Source organism: Marmota flaviventris, chromosome 6 (genome assembly GCF_047511675.1).
Source record: "Marmota flaviventris isolate mMarFla1 chromosome 6, mMarFla1.hap1, whole genome shotgun sequence".
Classification (NCBI taxonomy): Eukaryota; Metazoa; Chordata; class Mammalia; order Rodentia; family Sciuridae; genus Marmota; species Marmota flaviventris.
In genome coordinates, this window is record NC_092503.1 from 47,806,290 (window position 1) to 47,823,005 (window position 16,716).

The 16,716-nt window shown below is 38.5% G+C and overlaps 1 protein-coding gene across 2 annotated transcripts in view; it reads right to left on the reverse strand.

Moving 5' to 3' along the window:
- The window catches only part of Dse (dermatan sulfate epimerase), a 66,136-nt gene extending 54,976 nt beyond the window's left edge, over positions 1 to 11,160 (reverse strand). Inside the window, exon 1 of one of the 2 annotated variants that reach the window (XM_027928123.2) lies at positions 11,002 to 11,160. The gene's annotated coding sequence lies outside the window, so the exon portion shown is untranslated. Of the gene's footprint in view, positions 1 to 3,915; positions 3,932 to 11,001 lie in introns of those variants that run through there. The other variant, XM_071613099.1, reaches the window with a different exon arrangement.
- Positions 11,161 to 16,716: the final 5,556 nt, after the last annotated feature.

Here is a 16,716-nt window from a genome sequence, read left to right on the forward strand (position 1 = left end):
AGTTGACTCAATGCCACCTTATTCCCTGTTGGTCTCCCATAGAAGACAAACTCACATTCTCCCAAACCACAAATGAGGCAGGGCCAGCCTTTTCAATCCCTAGGGACATCTTAGTTCTCTGAGTGACCCTCTAGGTATGACTCAACTGGCACTTTCATGACTTGAAATCACCTTATCACCATTTGTCTATATATTCTTTTTAATCTTCACAAGTTATTTCTATTGCTTTGGGGATATTTCCAACTTCCTCAGTGACTAAAGGAATCACAATCATATTTGTTCATTTACCTCAATCCTTACCAGAAGCCAGAGAGGTACCAATTTCTGTCTAACCACACAGCTTCACACACATACCTGATTATTCATCTTCAATTGAATCATAATAAAACCCTTACTATTTTGCCTCTTTCCAAAAGCATTCAGTTCTTCGTTTATCACCTGTACATTGGGACAGTGATGTCTCATCCAAATTTAGAGAGAAGACTGAATATATCCAATACAAGCACAGCATCTCTAAACTTATCTTCATAATTTTATCTCCAACCCCAATTTTTAAAAAGTGACAGAGAGTGCCATGCTAAAAGGAAGGTAGAAGATCCTTTTAGGAAATGATGGGGAGCACAGTGATATTCCAAGGCCTCTGTGGCATACCCATTATAGTAGCTATCCAGGGAATGGTGCAGGGCCAGGCAAACAAGAAAGAGAAGAATCAGGACGATAATAAATAAATAGATATGTATTTATTATCAAATAAACCTACAGACTCCTCCTCTTTTCTATAATCCTTTTGGCACACCATGACCATAGTACTGTAGACTTAAAAGATCTGACATGGAATCTACTATAGGTTAAATTTTGTCTCTCTGAAATTCATATGTTGAAGTTCTAATCCTTAATACTTGCAAATGTGACTTTATTTGAAAATAGGGTGATTGCAGATGTTGTTGGTTAACATCAGGTCTTACTGGTATAGGGTTGGCCCTAATCTAGCCTGACTGTGTCAGTATAAAAAGGGACAATTTGTAGACAGACCCAAGTATACACAGAATGATATGTGAAGATGAAAGCAGACAAGGGGTGAAGCATCTATCAGCTAAGGTTGCTAATGACTGCCAAAAACCACCAGACTCATGGGAAATGGAAAAGAGCTCAGTGGCAGGGTGCTTGCTTACCACATGCAAGACCCAGGGTTCGATCTTCTCTCTCTCTCTCTCTCTCTCTCTCTCTCTCTCTCTCTCTCTCACACACACACACACACACACACACACACAAACACACACAGAGAGAGAGAGAGAGAGAGAGAGAGAGAGAGAGAGAGAGAGATACAGATATATACACACAATCTGGCAGAAAGACATGAAACAGATTTTCCCTTATAGCCTCAGAAGGAACCAGTCTGTCAATGCCTTAATTTTAGACTTCCAGCCTCAAGCATTGTGAAACAATAAATTTCTGTTGTTTAAGCCACAGTTTGTGGTACTTTGTTTTGTTAGTTCTAGTAAATTTAACACAGAGTTCTACTTCTATAATTTTCTTCTTTCTAAAGTAGACACTGTAATTCTTATCATAATTATACCAATAAACAATAAATATATATAGTGTATATCACATGCCAGGATATATACTTATCTGAACACAGATTAGCTCATTTAATCCTCTCCTTGGTCCTATAATATAGATATGATAGATATCCCCTTTTCAGAGCAGAAAAAATTAAGGCATAGAAAAATTAAGTAAGTTACCAAAGGTCACATACAAAGTGAGGAGAAAATATATAAATCCAGGCATTCTGACCAATACTTCCTATGAAACAATCGTTTTTGTAAACCATAAAGTTCCTCCAAAATTACTCACCACCAAGTCATTTCCCTACCCAAAAGCTGGTTTCCCACAGCAGAATGAACAATTCCCTCTAAAATTCATTAGCTTCTACAATGTAACTCTGACCTATCTGTCCAATCTTACAGTAATTTCTTCAATACACCAACGTACTTTTCAGACTCACTTATTGCTTAAGCAGAACTCCCATTTTTCTACAGAGGTCACCTCTTACATGGGATTTCATCTCTCTATCAGCTTCACACCCCACCTGGCACTTTTCTCATTCAAAGAATACACCTTTCTTTAACAAAGCCTTCCCTGCAAATCCATGAATAATCATCTCCCCTGGAAGCCTATTTATGTATTGCTCAAGATTCTTTTGAGAATTCAGAGACAGTCCAGTGATGAAAATGCTTATATCATCTTACAAGATGAAAAATAAAATATTTATGCAAACCACTAAAATAAAAGGAAGTCATTTTGCATGAGAATGACCAAGTGCTTCAGAAATTTGTAGAAGAGTTAATACTTCTGGCTGGGTTGAATGAGGAAGGTGTACTAAGGAGGTAGCATCTAATTGGGTCTTAAAAGGGGGTCAGTAAAAATATGTAAAACATAAACTATCTCTACTATATATTTACTACTAGTTATATGCATACTGAGTTATTGGAAGGTATATGGTTATCTTCATTTTTTGCATTTATTAGTTCAGTCCTTTCTGGTTCCAAAAGGAATTTGAGGTAGATGTCACCTCCTCAGGTTTAAAGTCAAAGTCTTAGACATCTTTGTCTAAGTCATCAAGTGTCAAGCACCATTGATTACATGCAATACAGTCCTTCAAAACACATGTGGGAAACAACAATATATTAAGAAGGGATGAAAAAAAAAGGAAATGTCATAAAAAGAATGAGTGAATTCTCAAAATTTTTCCAAGAAGTCTCCCTGGATCTGACAGCCAATTCGTTTCTGTTCCTCCTCTTCCTGTGCCTTCTCTCCCTTGCTTCTCTGCTTGCAATGCTTTCTCCCTATCATTTTTTTTTTGCATAAAATCCTTTGAGGCCCAATTCACCCCCCTCCATAGTTGAGTCTTCTGCCCTTGTAAGCCTCTCAGATCTCTTCCTTCCTGCAATATCACTGCATGCTTTTGTCTCCATTCAGCAGTTAATTGTTCTCATAAAGTTTCATACTCAGTTATTCTTTTCCAACAAGATTTTATAGCTCAAGGTTGAAAATCATGACACATTTATTTTGTATACCTCCTCAGTTCCTGCCACCCAGACTTCCCCTCAAACAAAAAAGTACCTAGCAAATACTTGCTGAATGACTAAATCCTTTCAGTATTCCTATCGTTGAAGTATAATGTTCTTTCATCTGACTCTCCAAGTTCAAAAGTACATTGGAAAAAGTTATACATCAAAGCATTCATTCACTTGAAGAAACGGATTTATCTTTTTAAAACTTGCAATCTCTGAGCCAAAAGTCAGTGGCTTCAACAATAAGAAAAAAAGTGTAAGCACACACAAAAAGGGTCTGTAATATAACCACCCTAACACTGCTAGCTCACAACTAACTTCACAGGGTTTATCATTTGGGGGCAATTTAGTAGTATAAATACTGCCATACATACCTTGCCCAAGAAAGAGATAATGGAAGTGGCCCAATAATATCAAATTTGCAAGATGAAATTTAGCAAGTTGAGGTGAAACTGTACTTTAAAAGTTCCCATAGCAGTTAACTATCATTTGTTAATTTTTATAAAGAATAATTCTATGTAAGTCACTTTAAGTCAAAAAAATAATAATGATAAAAATCTTAGGACACTAACATAGCACCTAGATAATAGAATGACCTCAATAACACTAGCTTCCTTAGGGTAGAAAAAGATGGATTTTAATATTTCACACTAATGCTTAAGAAAGATAAACTGCAATAATGTATAAAAGCAAAACATCAATTCTTATTTGTTCTCTGTTCCTCCTGAATTTTCATTGGAATCAACAGGATCTAACTGTAGAAGACTTCAGGTAAAGGTAGAAGAGGAAGAAAAGAAGAAATAATCTAGAAAGTAAAGTGGCCAATTAAAAGATACTTTACCCTAAGAGAACTTTGCAAGTTTTCAGTGCTTCTGAGAATTAGCTTCTTTTGAGAAGGGCAAATGTGGAAAGTACATCAAGTTGCTTTAGAGGCTGGGGATGTACCTCACAGGTAGGGTACTTGTCTAGCATGTGTAAGGTCCTAGGTTCAATCCCCAGGACTGCAAAAACATAAAAAATAGAACAATATATTTTTTTTGTTTAAAATAGCTTTAAAACTACTGACTAAGTAAGATAAAACACTTCATGCCAACTGCCTAAGACACTGACTTTGCTAAGCTCCATTTTTGGCATCCACCAAGCCCCCAGACTCAGTATGACCTGAGTATGAATTTTCAACACTTTCTGCTGCACCAAAATGAACCTGCTTTCAATATAATTGCATCTTAAGTACAATACTGCCTGATTTTAATATTGAGAAGAAAACAAAAACAAACAAACAGAACCACTCCCTAAACCATGGGATCAATTCTCTTGGAGATTCTATCTTTTAAATACAATGAAACAAAGTTTACATTCTGTTTTTTTTTTTAAATATCATTACTGGTTTTAGCCATAACACTGCTATAAGAAGCTTGGTGAGAGAAGTTTCCCAGATTTTTTCTGACATGGACAACCACCATGTTTTGACCACATGACTAATGAAGACCCCTGTTCCTGTGACCATGCATGGAAATTCCTCCCCTATGAAACCAGTCTGGGTCTACCACAGAAATGAAGCAGAGAAAGGTAAAAGACAAATGAAAGTCCAAACAGAACACCATAGTTTGGTGCCAACATTGTTTTTTAAAGATTTTTCTAGAATAAGAGAGAAATGGGGATGGGGATCTAAAGTACAGTATGGGTAATAATTAATTTGTGGTAGTCATTACACAACGTACATGCATATCAAACTAATCTGTCAATTAAATATGTCCTCTTTTGTACAAATATGTAGGGGGAAAAGGTGTCTTTAAGGGAGAAAACAAATTCAGCATTTGTTTGAGTTTTGTAATGTTCATGAAATGAAGGCTGAAGGAATCTTAAATGATTGATAAGTTAGTAAATACTTTGTTCTAATAAAAATGATAAGTAGAAACTGCAAAATCAACTTTAATTTAAAACAGAAAAACTGACAATGCCTTCTACATTCACATAATCAAATCATTTTTAATTTTTACATTTTCAAGTTTAGATGAGTTGAAGTCAAGTCTCAGAAGACAAAGTCTAACATTTCAAGACAACCTCATTTAAACTCTTCCGGAGAACTCAAAGGCCTCCTTCAGAAATCCATCTTCAAGGATAAAAACATTCAGAAAAACTTCCTTGTATTTAGTATAAATCCCTCTCGATGCTTACTATAAGTCAATTTCCCCCTTCTTTTTCTTCAGGGAAGACAGAAAACAGCTGTTCAACATTCTCTTTCACTCTACTTTTTCCTTCCTGCCAGGACAATCCCCCCTTGAGAGAAGTGAAAACACTGCAGGTGTTTCAAAAATCCAGCTGGTCTTTATCTGCCTGTCCATGGGGCTGGAGAACCTAGTCCCATTCATACCTCCCAGAGTTATGTCATTAAACTGCAAAGGCCATAAGAAAAGGTTTTCCCCAGAATCTGTGGAATTCTGGAAATCCAATGCTTATAGGCTGTTTAAAATAGCTTTATCTAAGTAAGATTAAAAAAAAATTAATGATAAAAATCTTAGGACACTAACATAGCACCTAGATAATAGGATAACCTCAATAACACTAGCTTCCCTAGGGTAGAAAAAGATAGATTTTAATATTTCACACAGAATTCTGTTGTGCCATCCAAACAGATATATTCAAACAGTACAGATTCAAGAACAAAAGTTTACAGTTAGAACTGCCTAGGAAAGTAAGCTGTGCTTTCTTGCAGCCCAGCATCTTGGTCTTTACCACTTGTAAATTGGGTGTTGAGTGCACATTGGCATGAAATATTTTTAAACTACTTAGTGATTTTTATTATGCATTTCTTGAATTTCTTGTCTTTGATGCAATTTTCTGGCTCTAACTTTAGAGATGCAGTAATCCTTTCGATACTCTAATTGAAAAGAGTACTCTGTAAACAATAGTCAATTTCTAGTCAGCTATTCCTCAAATGAGTAATCAATACTGGATTAATGACATAATCTGTAGATTATTACATTTTGCACCAAAATTTGTACAACAAACACTGTTACCTCCTACTTCAGGAATTGCTAACAAATATCCTCATTTTCCCTTGCAATAGCCATTTGACAGCAACAGTAAAGCCAGTATACTGCGTGCATATTCCATCAATAAAAATATTATAGGCCCACAAGCCTGCTGAGCCCATTTCCTTTATAAATTTCCTTTTAAGAGTTATGAAATGCTGATTCAACTTTGTTGTGGTATAATTTCTGCATGCATTAAATGCCTGTTGCTTAGGAGCTGTTTGTTGTACATGAAAATATATGCAAACACCAGACTTAATCAAGAAACACAATTTATAACTCTATGGTATATAAGTAGATACAGAGATATGCAATAAGTATTTCAAATGGAAAGATGTAAAGACAACTTTTTAATTTGAATGTGGATCTATTAAATTACTACTAAAAGAGTAAGAATGCTAGCTTAAAATACTAGTATTGTAATATAATTACCCTACTTACTATCTTTCACACTAATTGGGGAGAAGAGAGGTACTATTAATTCTACATATACCTCCCAAAAAGTTTTTTTGTTTTTCTGGGGTTTTCTTAACATGCAGACACATGGCAAACTCTTTATGACTCTGTCTAGGACAAAACAGATAAGATACAAACAACCCATAATTAATATGTCATGTATGTGTAATTAAAATCTAATTGCATAAATGTCTTTTGTTAACGTTTTTTATAACATGACTAATGGTTGTAGCTATTCCCAAATGTAGATGCCAAGGAAAATCATGCTTATTATCAATATTGTCTGTAGATTCTATGTATTACCAAAGAGGGAAGTTCTGTTCTTTCATAATTTCTAACATTTGATGACCACATTCACCAAGATCACATTTACAGAATATTCTAAGAAAGATAAAATGAATAGAAGGAAGTTCAATGATTATTATAATGCACAATAAAATTCACAGTGTATTCTGATTTAAGAACTGAACAAACTATTCCTTTCAAGAAGTAAACAGCCTCAACAATCTTTTCTTTCTAAATTAAAATCATTCCCTTCCTCTTCTGAAATCTCTAACAGAGTTTCTGAACGCTGCTCCTCCAGCAGGTTTATACTCTTCTGGGCATGTGAAAGAGGATCTGGAATCCACACCCGCAACAGGCTGCAGCTTGCCTACATATGGCAACACTATTGGTAAAGCAAGGACAGTAAAAGACAGAAGCCAGCTAATGAGAATGGAGAGATGAGCCCAGGACTCTGCAGGAATTTAGAAGAGGCCTCAACAAGGAATCCTTACAAGACACAAGAAGAGATACAGAAGAGTAGAAGAGCAGGGGGCTGCAGAAAGGCAGTCTGTAAACAGTCAGTTACAGAAGCCTGGGAAGCACATAAACATTCTAGGGGAATGACAGTTCATGAGCAGCAGTGAGTAATAAAAGGGATAATAAAGTAGATGTATAGGAAAATGAAATCTAAGAGTCTTTAATAATATGAATTTGGAGTGACAACAGAGAAAAGTAGCATTAAATGTGCAATTTATGTTAATTTCATGTTTAAATTGCGCTACTAATTACTTGTAAAATGATAGACAAGACTTACCTTCAGTATTTCTATTTCCACACTACCAAAATGAAGATAAGACACCTGTTCTACATCACCCTTCATTTCCACTAGGCTAAAATATAACATTATTAGCATTCTTTGATGAGTGGGGAGGAATGCCGAGTCAATTTGAAATGCAATTAAGTATTTGTGTACATAAGTATTTTGTATCATCTATCAGGGACTTTTCCTTTCCTTCAACTGTCTCAATGCACATGGGTTTAAAAGTGTGAGTTTATTGATACTAATAGCCCCTCTTTATTCTATTCACAATACTTTCTATTTCTCTTCTACTTTAATTATTTTTTAAATGCTTCACCATGAGCTACCCAAGCCACTCCTCTATAAATAACTAGAATTGTAAAACAACTAAAGTTAGAAGATCAGAATTTGGGATCACATTTATTTATCATATACATAGAAAATTTTGCTTTAAAGAATAATTATTTCAATCAAAAATATTATTCACTTAATATAAAGTCTAATTTTCAAAAGGGAATTTCCAGTTAAAATTCAGCAGTAGAGTTGAAAAGACTTTTTGAAACATCATTTCTCATTTCTGTTATCACCAAATAGAAACATGTACCCGTAGCTCAGGAATCTGAGATTTTAATCTCTACTTCCCGTTCTCTCACTAATTCAGGGTATGAATGTCACAGGAAAACGGTTTCCCTTTTCCAAATTCTGAGCTTAGCACTTGTCTCATTCCCTGGTTGGGCACCAACTCCAGATCTACAGAATTCTGTTGTGCCATCCATTTTCTGGTAGTTTTGTGGCCTCCAGAGTTTTATTCTATAAATCACTATAGGGGAAGATAATGTAACTCCAAAATAAGAAAACTTTAAGGCAATTAATATAGTAATAAGAACTGTTAGGGGAAAAAAAAAACACAAAAACAAACCCTGCCCTTCACTTGGACATTCTTTCAGTAAGGTTGCTGCTCCTGGAAGCTCCTCAGGTACATTACTCACTCCTTCATAATAACAAAGATCAGCTCCTCTCTGTAAAGGGAATCACGTGTCCTCTATGATGAAGTTCCCTCTTCTACAGCTTCTGCTTCTCCTCCAAGGACGGCCACAAACACATCCCACAACAATAATAGTATTTTTCTTTTTAATTTAGGAGGCTATGGATGTGGTGAAAAGGTATAAGAATATCTGCTATACTTACAAACATACTAGTGTCTAAGTAATATTTAATATATGCTTCAACTACAAAAATATCGTCTTTTGATAATTTATTTAACTCTTTTGAAAACAAAGATTACCCATTATTAAAACCTCAGTTTAAATATTTTACCTTCCTTTTTTCCTCTCCAGTCTTTTATTAAAATCATGACACTGACTGAGAATTGTGTAATTTCTTTCATGCAACACACAGTGATGCATGGAAAGTAGAAATAGAAAAGTAGCCTATCACAAATAACATTAAGAAATGTATAAAGGAACATTTTGTTAATTGCAGAATGCATTTTCATCTATGATCAGAAAATACTTTCTCAGTGATTAAAACAAGATTTTTTAAAATATATTTATTTTTATTTATTTATATGTGGTGCTGAGGATCAAACCCAGGGCTGCATACATGCTAGGCAAGCGCTCTACCACTGAGCCACAACCCCAGCTCAAAACAAGATTTTTTAAATGAAGCACTGGGAAACATCTGTGAAGTTAAGAACTTCATCTCAGGATGTCCACCAGGTTCTCCCAGAGCAGTACTACCAGATATTGGACTGGACATACTATCTTACTAAAATGCACAGTTCTAGCTTACTGTTGAACTACTTTCATCAAATACTGAAGTAAATGCACACACAAAGATTAGTCACTAAGATGGTTCTGACCTTACCTGACAAATCTAGCTGATTTTTCTTAGCAAGTGTTTTCCCTCCACTAGGCCTCAACCTCATAGGAAGGACCTTAAAACAGTGTCTACCCAGCAGGATCACGAAGGGAATCTACCCCATCATGCAAAAGCCCATATTGTATTTTGCTGTAAATTTCCCTCTTTGTCTAGTTCTTTTTTTCCCCCCAAGAGTCCCCTTTTACCTGGGTGACTGTACTATCATTTTTAAATCTGAATGTTAGAATGTGATTTGTAGGCCACTGTTACTATTTAACTAAAACTTAATGAAACTGATACTGACATCATATACCTGTCAATGAAAAATAACTCAAATTCTGAGGGGCTGCTCATATGTTTTTCTTTCTTTCTACATTTGCAGTTCCAAGAAGGCTAGAACTGTTTCTCATGTACCTCTGTATGTCCCTTTATTTAACTGCCCTCTCTTGCATTTTCCCTAAACCCACACAGGGGGTCACAAGGTGAGGGAGACATCAAATTCAATTTTCTGTTTTTTAAAAACAGATCTCACCTACATACTCCACCAAAGGTCTTATGTCTGTATAGCAACCTTAAAGGAAAAAAGAAACATGTCACACTCATAAATAATCCTATATTTCTTCCATGCACATTTCACTTTTGTGACCCCATTTAGTGTCATATTTCCTGACTTAAAGAATTCCAGGTAAATGAGGTTCACCTCATACTTCTGGAGCAGTGGACTGAGTTTGAATCTTAATGCCAGCCGGCCTAACAGGAGGTTGCTGGTTTAAATGAAAGATGAAAACGAAAAAGTTCTCAGGTCACAAACAGCTCAGATTCCAGGGCGACAGATGCTGAGCCCATGTGGCATCGCTTACAACGCTTCCCAGTCAGTGAGTCAACCCCCTGCCTGGGGCCGCCTCGGCGGTGAGGTTTACCAACAGTTTCTCCGATTGTCCGTGGAGCCAAGGAGCGATGGAATCCAGCATCTGGGAGAGGCTCGCGACGTGCTCCTTCGGCTTCCTCAGCCACAAAGTCGATCTGCCAGCGCCAGGAAAGGTACACAGGACCACCACCACCCCCGGCTGGCGCGCATACGGAGGGAAAGGAGTGCACGAATCTGTGCCACCCAACCCGGCAGAAAGAAGCCGAAGCCCCCTGGGCCGTCCGGGAAATCGCAGCTGGGCCAGGCAGCCCGGATGCACCAAAAGCGATCCCCGGTTCCTACGGGGGGCCCGGCTTGGTGCTGGCTATTCAAGGAGTAGAAGGGACTAACAGCTGCCTTTGAGGGAAGCCCACGCCTCGGGTTTCACGCCTCGGGCGCCCTTGGGGAGTCCAGCTCAGCCGGGCCCGGGCGCGCAGCCCGCTGCGCGCGGCGCCCAGCAGGGACGTGGCTCTGAGCTTCCCGGAGGCTCCCGGCCAGCCCCGCAGGCGACCCGCCCGAGACTCTGGAAAAAAAGTTGTGCGGCTCGGGACCCACAGCAGCACCCGCCACGCGCCCCGGCCGCCCTGCGCGCGCGCCTCTGCTTACCGCTCCCAGCCGAGGCTCCGTCCTCTCCCGCGTCGCCCCCTCAGCCTCGAGCTCCTTCCCGCCCCAGTTACTCCAGGGCGCCCGGGCCCCCGGCCCGCTAGGAGCCGAACCCTCAGCGCCACCGCCGCGCCATAGGTGCCGGTGGGGCGCCGCGCCCCGGGATGCGCCGCTGCAGCCTCGGGAGGCGCTACTGCGAGCCGGGCCAGAGCGGGTGGGTGGGGTGTGGACGAAAAAGGGGCGGAGGGCGGTACGCGGCGGGCGCTGAGGCTGGGCTGGAGGGAGGAGGAAACCGCAACGTCAGCAGAGCCTGGGGAGGCGAGGATGGGGAAGGGGAAACTAGGACCCCTCCCCTGGCCGAACCCCGACCTCCGGCCCTCGCTGCGCTCTCCTCCTCTTCTCCCGGGTTCGCCGCCTGGAGCTGCGCTTGGCCTTCCCCACCACCGGCCCGACTCCAGGCACCCCTGCCCTGCCAGGCCTCTTTGGCTCTAACTTGCTCTGTATAGTTTCTTAGAATGCAAATGCTTCAGGTTCGACTCTGGGATCGCACCCAAAGGAAAGATAACTTTTGGAGGCCAGAGAGGAAGAGCTGATGCTTCCCTGCAGCCCCCAGAGAGCAAACCTACTGCTTTCTGTGGCTTCCAAAATAGTGACTTTTCCTTTTCTCCTGCACTCGGTTTTACTCCCAAAGAGAAGGAAATCACCTAATCAGAAGCAGTTCTCGCTTTGACTGTACCACAAAATACACTAAATCCGGAAGCACTAAGCCCTGCATACTGAACAGATTTTAATCATAAAAGATAAAGGGTTGGGAGCAGAGCATTTGATGTTTGCAACTCACAAGAGGAAATTTCATTATCTTATATCATGTGTGTGTGTGTGTGTGTGTGTGTAAAAGGGGGGTGGGGAGATCCCTCATCTATCCAGGTTCTTCAGGTGGAGCATTTGCCACCTTAGTAGTTACAGCCTTTTGGAGAAAAGTTTCCTCATGTTTTGTTAAAAGTAGACAAACACAACCTAGTTCAACGAGGCCCCAGGGAGTTGTTAGATCTGACCAGGGACATCACCTGGGGTAACCCCCCACGTCCCCGCAGTGAGCAGTAATTAGCCTACCAAAGCTCAACTGTACAGAGATGATAGATGTGTGGGCTATTTACCCAGTTCATTACAATGGAAGGTGTTTTCTGGGGAAAGTGTTTTTCTCACTGTTTGCTTTCAAGAACTTTATTTTGAGTTCTGAAAGGCCCCCTCCTTCTATTCCCTTTGGCCTCAGAGGTTCCAAAAACCTAAAGGAGCTTCTATCCAGCTACATTTTTAGAAAAATAGGGGATGTCTACTTTTATACTTCTTTTCAGAAATTGCGTTTAAAAGATTCCTCACAAACAGGTCTGGAGGGAATGGTCTTTTTAAAGTTGTTAAATGTTCACTCAGGTAAATCACTGATTTGCACACATTTTCTTATGTGTTAGAGATGGACTGTGGAGGAGAGAAAGGGCTCTAGAACTTAGAATTTGTCTTAAGATGATTCAAATCCTTACTTTGCAATTTACAGTGAACTGTGGAAAGCTAAGTTAAATTCAGTCTTCCGTTTCCTAAACTGTAGTATAGAGAGAGAGATAATACTTCCACTGAATAGTTACAGAGGGGATGCATTAAAAATGGCTAATATTTATTGAGAATTTGCTACATGCCACGCACAATGCTAAGATATTTCCATCTACTAATTATTAGGATAAATTGTGTAAATGCCTAGTAGTATGTAGTCCATTTGTGAATTTCAAATTTGGAAGATATCTTAGAGAAAACATCTGGTTTAATTTATATAGCTTCCCAACAAATAGTGTTTTTGTTTGTTTGAGTCAGGTTCTTGCTATTTTTCCCAGGCTGAGCTCAAACTTGAGACCCTCCAGTCTCAGCCTCCTGAGTAGCTGAGATTACAGGCAGGTAGTAAGTACCACACTCACTCCAAAAAGTAACCTTCTAGTCAGTTATTCTCCAACCTAATACCTTAGAATCATCAGCTATTATAAATTTTTTTATTAGACCAATAAATCAGGATTCCTAGGGAAGGGTCTAAGCATCAGCAGGGTCAACATTTTAAAATCTCTTTCCACTTGATTATAACTCACAATCAGTACTGAGAATTCTCCACAGGAGGCAGTACCTACTGTCATTTACCATTGCTTGACTTGGAAATCTGCCTCTGGATGACATCCACTTTTGGAAAGAGCCCCCATTACAGTACATCTCCATAAATTTGTAATTCTGCCTTCTGAATCTACAGGGTGCATGTAGCCTTGGTTCTAAAGAAGAATGCTTCAATTTGCCTAGGTAAATACCCACCTCCATCAACGTTTATTTATCCTTTGGACTTTGCCAAGATCCCTCTCAAAACCTTATCTCAAGAACTGAATTAAAGCTTTCATCCAAATGGAAGAGTAGAATGATGTTAAATGCTTTGTTCTAATTACTATATTTTTCTTCTAATTATATTACCCCCATTGATTCTTATATTACAATCTACTAAAACCCTAAAGTGGTAAGCTGTTTTTCAGAATCGCTGCTACATCTCTCCAACCAATAGACATTGCAGTTTGTGTTCAACACTTACATGTGCTTCTAGTGAATTTTATTGTGTTAAATTTGGCCTCTTTAGCTTGTTGATATGTTGGGTACTATGGGCATAATTGAGAAAGTCTATCTCCCAATTTTACATGCTCTGCAAATCCAGTTCTGTATTCATTTAAGTTCTTGTGTTCAGGTACTTTCCACTGCCAACTGACACAGATTTCTCATGCTGTTGCATATTCTTATCAACTGAGGACCCATGTTTCCTAGGCATATTTTCTTCCCTGTCCCTGGACAGCAGCCTAGTGTGCATAGGTGCATGGCACCTTTACAAGAATTAGAAAAGGGTACCCTCACCCTCACCCCAATTGAAAGATGAGAAAAAGTGAGTCTTTTCTCCCAGATGCAGCTGCAAACAAATAGCAGATGCACTTTGTTAGATGTCTTTGTTCTATTGATATAGCAACACTGTCAAAAAGGAAATGACTACCTCTTAGTGAATTCTTGTTAACTTCTACTTAATTACTCCTTTCTTTTTTTCTAAATGCCTGTTACATTAATAATAGATTTATTAATTTTGTTCATTGTAAAAAGTCTCTTTTCTTGGTTTCAGGATAAGAAATCTCTTATCTTGGTTTCAGCTTTTTTCTTGAAAATTTGTACATCTGTCCATCTCCGATTTTTTAGTGTTCATCTCTTTCTGTGGATTCTAGTTGCAATTGGTAAACTCTCCTTGCTGAGATATAAAATTTCTGGGTAAGAAGAGTTAAGGTTTAGAGACCCAGGATATTTCTTACAACTTCTTTTCTCTTAGTTTCCAGTTTATTATTAGGAAGTTTATTTTACCTTTTTAGTTCAATGTTGTTGTTGTTTATGGTAGAAAAGAAAAAAAGGGAATTCTTTCTATTTTTGAGGTCATTTATATAGAGCAGAGGCATCCCTTTTATGTTCCTGATGGACCAAATTAATTAATTAATTTATTTATTTATTTATTTATTTATTTATTTATTTGCCAATTGCAATGGCTCAGGCCTATAATCCCAGCAGCCCAGGAGGCTGAAGCAAGAAGATTGTGAGTTCAAAGCCACCCTCAGCAATTTAGCAAGACTGTAAGCAACTCAGAGAGACCCTGTATCAAAATTAAAAAATAAAAAGTGCTGGGGATGTAGTTCAGTGGTTAAGCACCCCTGAGTTCAATTCCTGGAAAAAAAAAATATATATATATATATATATAGATATAGATATAGATATATATAGATATATATAGATATAGATATAGATATATAGATATATAGTTGTCATTGGTTTATTCCTGGTTCTAGCTAACAGACACCAATGTTATAAGGCTGTTACAGTTAGATGGTTTCTGTTCTCTTATTGAGTTTAATTCACTCAATTAAACTAAAATCTACCCCATATAGGTTTTAACCAGTCATGGCCCAGGACTGTATAACTGCTTCAATTCTTAAAACATATTTTTCTCCTCAGGTAAAATTTATTCTCTTTGTGAATCTGCCTTACCCTCTACCTATACATTTTCTCATTCTTGGATTATTGAAGAGGGATGATTATTTGGCTTGTTCAAGCCATTTTGCCCTCTGGTTGTACTTATTCAGTGACAATCTCCTTGAGCTTCCTCTTCCATTTCTGAGCATTCAGTCCCAGCCAGACATCCATTGAAACTTCTCCAGACTTCCCCACTCAGGTCTTCTTTCCTGGCCTTTCTAGCCCTGGCCTGCTCTTCTTCACTACTAAACCTGTTCTGCTGCTACGGCTCCATCCCAGATGACTCAAGCTCCCTAACCATAGTTTTCATCATTAAAACAAAATGAAACACTTACGTACATTGCTAATCATAACTGAGCTCCACCTCCACCCTGAGCCACAAGTTTACATACACTTCTCCTTCAGGTACATATTTCCTGGCCTCACAATCTTCTGACAGATGATTGAGTACAGCAAGCACATCCACTAATACCCAATCAGTATCATATCATCTGACAGATGAGGGAACAGACTCAGAAAGTTGAAGTGAATTTCACAAAATAAATAGCTCAGACCATAAATGATTAAGTTTGCTAAATCAAGTCCATCCCCTTTCCACTAAATCACCTCATATATATTTGCAAAAGTATAAAGCCCTACTGAAGTTTTGAATTTACTAAGTATTTTTCTAGGAAAACTGAATATATAAGGCCAGAGTAAATATTTTCATCAGTAACTTAAGCACATGTGATTCCAAAAGCGACTTAATTGCAAGAAACTAAACTTGCCTTTCAGGATGCCAGTTCTCCTATCCCAAGAGAGCTTTACTTTAGAGTTTTGTTTGTTTTCCTTTTATCTTCTTTACTAACCTGTAAGTTTCCTCATGCTAGAAATGTCTTCATTTCTAAATCTCTTCCTCCTATTTAGTAGCACAGCACATATTTATTAAATTAGAATGCAGTTTCAGATTGCAGCTGTGTCCCAGTCTAGATACAATCATGGAGAACTTACTGTGTCCATCAACCAAGAGGCTGGATTTTGAGGTTGAACAAAACTGGGCTCAAATTTAGACTCTGTCATGTCACTTAGTGTATGGCTTGAGACAGACAATCATTTAACATATTTTAGTTCTACTTTCCTCATGAGTAGAAGTCTAATATTTGTACTTATCTCATTCGATATAAAGAGTAAATAAAACATTGCATAAGTGCCTGCCTGGCAAGGAGTGAGAACTCAATAAATGTTGTTTATTATCACAGTTTATTAATCAGTCTTTGTGGACTGGAATGTGCCTGGTTTTGTTTGTTTGTTGGGCGTTTTTGTTTGATGGATTGATTCTTGCATGATAAATACCTGGCTGTTTTAGACAGCTTTTTTTGCCACCGCAACTAGAAGACCCAACTAGCACAACTGTACAGGAGGAAAAGTTCATTTGAAGGCTCACAGTTTCAGAGATCCTAATTCTTCAGGGCTGCAGGTGAGGCTGAACATCATGGCGGAATAGCAAAGGGAAGTAGCTCCCATCATGATCAGGAAGCAAAGAGAAAGAGTCTCCACTTATCAGATACAAATATATATCCCAAAGCCATGCCCTAATTCCCACCTCCTCCAGCCACACCCTACCACTTCAATTACCACTCAGCTAATCCCTATCAGGGGATTAAT